The sequence below is a fragment of the Erpetoichthys calabaricus genome, chromosome 1, assembly GCF_900747795.2.
Source record: "Erpetoichthys calabaricus chromosome 1, fErpCal1.3, whole genome shotgun sequence".
Taxonomy (NCBI): domain Eukaryota; kingdom Metazoa; phylum Chordata; class Cladistia; order Polypteriformes; family Polypteridae; genus Erpetoichthys; species Erpetoichthys calabaricus.
The window spans coordinates 328,596,608-328,603,598 of record NC_041394.2 but is presented as its reverse complement, the minus strand read 5'-3'; the positions used below and the strand labels follow the sequence as shown (position 1 = coordinate 328,603,598).

The window sequence follows — 6,991 nt, the reverse complement described above, 5'->3', positions numbered from 1 at the left end:
CTCCAGTTCAGCGGCCCTATGGTCTTCTACACATGTAGCCTTCAAGGAAGACTGGCTCTTACAATCCACCGCACTTGAATTGCACTGGCCTCATTAAAATGACTTTGTTTTAATAAAACTGCTTAGCCCTTTTTTTCTGATTGAAATTATTGATCTTAAACAGTTCAATTTTAAAGAACATTTTATTCATTTTGGCCTCTTAAGCTCCTATAATACTCTCCCTCAACTACCTGCTGTTTAAAGTTTACTCTCTCCTGTCTGTTATCCTAACTTGAACGCCTCTCATTACTTTCTTACTTTGGTGCTCTCTGCTAATATTTCAACTCCTCATTAATGAATCCTTACACTTTTGTCCTCATATTTGCTCTACTTGCTCGATGGCCAAGAACTGTTCCAAGTCAGTAAAACCTTTTACAGAGTACTTCGCCTTACAAAGAAAACACAGAATATTGGGCTGCTAGTTATTTACTTAGTCCGTTTATACTGCAGCTTTTACCGGATTGGCACTTCCTTGCGGACATCTGCTTATGTACCTCGTTACAAGTTACTGGCCTACTTGCACTTAAAGTGCTTTCTTACATATTAACACATGAGCCCTTGCTTTCTGGTACCATTAATTCTAGCTGTATTGGTACATTCTATGGTGCTGAATTTACTCTTTATATGCTTTAACTTCTTCACACTAAGGAATCCCTGTTAGTTTTAAATATTCATCATTATGATGCTGGTCCACTTGCAAAGATATCTGCACATTTCAGTCTCCCCTCTGTTTTCTAGAGTGGATGAAAAGGAGAACACCACGCTGCCCTGTTTGTGAACAAGGCATCTGGCACAGAGGGAGCTGGAGTGGCAACAGGCCGCTTGGAAGATGGTTTTGCACCCTCAAATGAGTATATAACTCATTTACATAGTATATACATACATCTTTAACAGTACATCTTTAAAAGACAGAAAAGCCACTCATCCTTTTGAACTTGCTATGAATATGAAGGTGTGGAACAATGAAGAGCTGGACACAAAAAAAAGACATCGACAAGGAGAAAAAAAATCTTCCCAAATTGAACCCCAATTAGAAGACTCCTCCAAGTAACTGCACTTCATTTTGATCCCCATCTTGTAGGATATTCATGGGCAACTTAACTTCCTGCAAAGGACATCTAGTACCTGTATCAGGACTCCATGTCCACCTCATGTTCTTGGTGAAAAAGTAAAGATCTCCTTGTCCTAGAAACTGTGAGGGGTTCTTCACACAGGATGCACATCTTTTTTCTCAAAATATTATACCAATATAACCTATGTGGTAACAAAGCATTTCATCAATGCATATGCTGGTGCTAGATGAAGCGTTAGAACGTGTCAAAGCTGCAACCAAAGTTCCCAGGAAAAAAAATTATTTCTCTAGCTGATGCTAACATAATAGTGGGAGGTAAGTGCCCTAAGTTTTCCATAATCCCAGTTTAGCTTAAACTGGAAAATGTAATACGCCATGTGTCTTGATCACATTTTCATCGCTACTGTTCTTGTTTAAACTAAGTAAAGCTTGCTCAAGCACAGTTTTAAGACCACCCATATGCACCTTTTTACGACACATTACCACATCAGCCCTAACCAAACACCATAACCAACCGCAAAAAAAAAAAAAAAAAAAACACCCACTCAGCCCAGGAATCACCCAACAACAAGAACCAGTGTAACGAGTCAGCTCTGTCTTAAACCTTAAATGAACACTGCCAGCATGCACCACCCTCCTCCAATTAGATTGTCTCTGGGTACTGCCTCTTCCAAGTCATCAAAAAGTGAATGTGCCACTGGGCATTCCCAGAAGAGGTGCAGTGCGTCTTCTTCCCACAGGACGCACCATGGACAATGTATCTGCACAATTTCCTGGCATACATGAATGAGCAGAGAGGCAGTCCACCTTGTACCATCATCCACGCCAGGTCCTTGTGCCTGTTCGTCAGTTCTTTGGAGGCTATGTTTTTCCCATACCACCGTGGCCATGGTAGATGCGAGAATTCCGATAGGCTCCGTCGTATCTTTGGCTCTGATGAGCATGTAGATGGTCTTTGGCTTCCACAGGTCTGGCTTGACACCCTGCAGTCCGTGTTCCCTTACGAAGTGGACGACATCCGTTTAGAACCATGGAGTGTCCCAGTTGTAAGGGTAGGAGCTGTCCCACTTGTCCCAGCTGAGCCTTTTCCAGATGGGCAGGAGGAAGCAGCGGGACATGGAGTTTCTGGACGATCCGTTGCTGTACTTCGTCAATGTCCTGTGGATGCAGTTGCAGGCAAAGAGGGCCCTGAGCAGGGTGAGGATGTCGAGGATGCCTTTCCACCTTTTAGGGGTTTCTTGTACATGATTGTCCGCTTGACTGTCTCCATCTTGGCGCCCCAGATGAAGTGAAAGACTGTCCTGGTGATGGCTCTGCAGATTGTGGCGAGGGGTGGCCATGCCTGGGCTGGGTACTGCAGAACCAGGAGGATCTCGTTCCACAGCACCAGCGCTTTGCCTTCCATGATGAGGTCCCTGAGGCTCCACAGCCCGATTTTCTGTCTGACTTTGGCCAGACTCTCGTCCCACGGCTTCAGGGCCGTTCCCTCTCCGCCAAACCAGCTGCCCAGGATCTTGCTGGAGTCCTGTCTGATTGTGAAGAGGAGGGGGGCGGAGGGCATCAGGTGCCATTCCCAGAGGAGCATTGCCTCTGACTTCCCGCAGTTGACCTTTGCCCCCGAAGTCTTGACATCGTCCATGTAGAGGGAGCATCTGATCTCTTGGCTGTCCGGTCCCGGTGTGGTGATCCCTCTGATCTCTGGTCTTCCTCTGATCCGTTCCTCCAGGAGCTCTATACAACAGACAAAGAGAAGAGGGGAGAGAGGGCAGCCTTGTCTGACCCTGGACAAGACCAGGAAGGGGTCAGTTTTCCAGCCATTCACCAGCACCGTGTTGGAGATGTCTCGGTACATTAGGCTGATGTACTAACAGAACATCACCCATTCCAAGACCTTGCACGGCCCCGATCATGAACTCGTGGGACACACGGTTGAAGGCTTTCTCTTGATCTAGGCTGACCAAGGCCGCGGTGATGCAGCGTTCCTTCACGTAGTGTACGGAGTCCTTGATCATGGCCAAGCAATTCTATGTCCGGGGATGCCACAGGTCTGGTCTGGGTGGATGACTTGTCCGATTACCTTTTTTAGCCGGTTGGCTATTACCCTTGGCCATGATCTTGTAGTCCACGTTCAGGAGGGTGATGGGGCACCAATTTCTCAGCTCACATCTCTCTCCCTTCTGTTTGTACAAGATCGTGATCATTCCTTCTCTCAACAATGGGGGCACTTCTGCCCTCCACCAGCATCTCCTGGTAGAGCACCGGCAGGTGCGGGCTGATAAGGTTCCACAGCACGACGTACAGTTTGGCTGGTAGGCCGTCACAGCCCGGGGTCCTGCTGGCCCTGAATAATCTGGCAGCAGAGTGCAGCTCCCCCAGCGTCAAGGTTGTATTCAAAGCAGACTTACCTGTGGGATCCACAGTTTTGTTTATACCAGATAGAAACCAGTTGGTGGAGTCTGCTTCGGTCGTCTTTGTGGAGTAGAGGCCGATATAGTAGTCCCGGACCACTCTCAACACTGCCTCCTTCCCCGTCCTGATGACACCTCCCTCATCTCGCAGTTCTCTCAGAGGCGTATGGCCGGAGTGGAATTTCCTAAAGAAAAAGGAGGTACACTTTTCACCTTTCTCCAGGTTCTCCACTTTGGATCGAAAGACAATGAGTTTGGATTCCTTCACAGGCTCTCCCTGGTCTCCTCCAACTTGCGTCCCAGCCGCACTGGTGAACTCTTGCAGGGACCACAGCTCCTTCTGCAGTCTGCAGAATTCCCTTTGCTGTTAGCACGCCTGCCGTCTTCCTTTGGCCTGAAAGAAACTGCGAAGTTTAATTTTGACAAATTCTCACCAATCGCTTACCTTCTGGAAGTGGCGTTTCTCTTCCTTCCAAGCGGTGTAAGCGGTCTTTAGCTCCTGCATGACGTCTTCCCTTTCCAGGAGGCTACAATTCAGTTTCCATGACCCTGGGCCATGCAGAAAGTTTTGGCCGAGGGATCCCTGGAAGTGAACCGCCCTTTGGTCTGAGAAGAAGCATGGGACCAATGTGTACTACTCAGTTTTCACTGCTGTGGAAACTAAGACGAAGTCAATCTGGCTCCAGGTGTAGTTGGCGGAGCCCGTCCCGGTAGTCCCCACTGTGTCCAACGGAAGCCTCCATCACCATCTCCCTGAGCAGTCTGGATGTGGTGTCCAGTCTGGCGAATGTGCTGGAGCTGCGTCCCCCCCCCCCCCCCCCCCCCTCCAGGTTACAGTTGAAGTCTCCTGCCATCACCACTGCCCTGGAAGTGACAAGTTGGGACCGCAGGGTCTAGAAAAGGTCCATGCACTCATTCTTCCCTGGGGGGCGTACACGCAGATGAGTCTGACGGGCTCCCCCACCCAAGAGCCGTCCATGACCAGCAGTCGGCTGCAGACGAGCTCCAGAACGGAGTCCAACGTGAAACAGTTCCCCCTGCCTTGTTGTCGCCAACTCCTGACCAGTAGGAAGGGCCGTGAGACCACTGTTTGCCTAGGTGGCAGTAGTTCCTGGAGGATGGGAGGGCACACTCCTTGCAGCATGTACACATCATAGTTCTGAGCGGACAGGAAGGTCATCACTATCTTTCTCCTCAGTTTGTCCTTGATGCTCCTCAAGTTGATGTAGAATAAAGAGAGAGTAGCCATCTGTGGGGAGTTAAAAAGGAGAGGTTAGTGTGGGCTGGGCACCCCTAGTCGTCGCCTTGGTCAAGTGGGACTTCGGGTTTCATGACACCGGGGTCCTTGATCTGAAGTAGCCGGTTGATCTGTGCGAGGTCGTCCATGTCGTTGTGGACAGGCTGGGAGTTTAGTGCTGCTTCGAGGAACAGCTCCTCTTTCATCTGGGTCTCCTCGTCATCTTGCTGTTGGCGCTCAGAGGGGGGCTCCATTGTCTTCTTCCTCCTCTGGTCCTCCTCTGGGCTGTTTGGACATCTCTTCCTTGTCTGTTTCACTGTAGGAGCAACAAGAGGGGGAAAAATCCCCTGGGTGGGGATGAGGTGAGCGCTTTGAAGCAGCGGGGGATGGGGGAGCTGCCTCAGTAGTGGGGGAAGGGAGGATCGAGAACGGAGGGGTGGAGTTCTTTGTCTTACCTCTTTTGTCCTTTTTGTGGCTTACCTGTGCCGGTCCTTCCGGTGCTGCGGGGGAGGACTTCAGATTCTGTTTCCTTTCGGCAGGCAGATTGGGTTTCGGTACTCATGTATGCAGACTATTCAAGGCAGCAGCGGTGTAAAACTTCTGTCTTTGAGGACAGTCTTTGTACATGTGGCTCGTCTGTCCGCAGAGGTTGCGGGTCTTTTTCCTAGGACAGTCTTTTGTCTCGTGGCCCGTCACACGGTAGTTCCTGCAAGCAGCCTCCTTGCAGTCCTTCAGCACATGGCCCAACACTACACATCTCCTGCAGTATTTTGGCTGGTCAGAGTAATGCAAGATTGCTGCCGAGTTTCCCAAGGAGAAGCTCTGCGGTAGGTGCTGGAGGCCGTTTGGAGAGGAGTTGCCCTTCCATAACCTGACAATGACAGAAAACATATTGTCCAGAAGCCGTTCCCGTCCAGGATCCGAGTGGGTTCCCTCACCACGGTGCAGAAGCATTTCAGAAAAGTGGAGATGTCCTTCCCAGGCGTAAGAAGATTTCTCATGGCGATCGTCACTCTCCTTTCCTCTCTCTGTATGGGGCAGTTCCCCACAAATCGAGCAAAGGGGGCGTCCGGCACCGCATTCTAGACCATTTCCCAGTAACGCTTGCAGATAGCAATGGAGGCAAACGTGACATAGGAGAGGCCGACGGCAAATGACTAGAGTAGACTTATCACTCCTTTCTTCCAGGATTCTGGGCCTTTTCCTTCTTTGCTTACTTCCTTGATAACCTCTATTAGGTGTAGTTTAATTTGTTCCCAAAACTGTACACAGAATTCTACCGGTAGATAATCTATCCCAGGTGTTTTATTTTTGGGGCTGTCTTAACTCTTTTAGGGCCAATTTTTTTTTTGTTTCTTTTCTCCCAGGGCTGAATATTTTTCCAAAAACTAACATTTTTTAAAAAAAGAACACAAAGCAATTGTTTAACATATCAAATCAACAAAAAATATTTACTTTTGACAAATGTTACTGTCTTGCATGTTGTATGAGCCTGCATACTCTATGATTTCACATACATATCACATTTTACACAGCAAAGTCCTGCAAAGTCTGATCTCGCTCAAAGCAGCCAATTTCAGTCATTGCCACATTGCACTCCTTACAATATGTGTTGCTTTGGTGCCTATTTTTCAATTGTCTGTTGCTGCACTTTCTCACATATATTGTTAGTGTGTACTGTAGAGAGACAAGTCACCCATTTGCCATCGTGCCATGCCACTGCCACCAAGTTTTCTGCCTGCATGAAAACCGTATTGTCACCTCTTTTCATCTTCTGAAACTTTATGAACTTTATGTATGGCATTATAGCCTGGCTCACCCCATGGGATTTGCTTCTGTTTATTACAGAAGTGAATAAAACTTTGCAGCAGCACGTACCTAAGCCACCAGGGGACAAAACACGTTTGGACCAATGCTCCCTGAAGTTATATCACCAGTTCTGTCCCATCTCTATTTGTAATGTTAAAACATAAAATGATGTAATTGAACAAAATGTATGTGTGTAAGTACAGAAAATAGGACAGAATGATCAAAATTGTTTGTGTTTTGCGTACATGACAAGAAGCATATATACTTTCTGTAATTTTCCTTTCAATGATGTGTGTGACAAGAAAATATACCTTTAGGGTAAAGACTTTACCAATTGGAATAATACAAAATGAGTCAGGACGCTATTTTTATTGCTTACGTGGTCAACGATCAGGAGACTAGAAAAGCTATAAAAGAACAAGGATA

The 6,991-nt window shown here is 47.7% G+C and overlaps 1 protein-coding gene across 1 annotated transcript in view; it reads left to right on the top strand.

The window, feature by feature from the left end:
• LOC114665934 (NACHT, LRR and PYD domains-containing protein 3-like) overlaps window positions 1-6,991 on the top strand; it is a 578,897-nt gene that overhangs the window by 528,862 nt on the left and 43,044 nt on the right. The gene's annotated exons all lie outside the window — the stretch shown is intronic.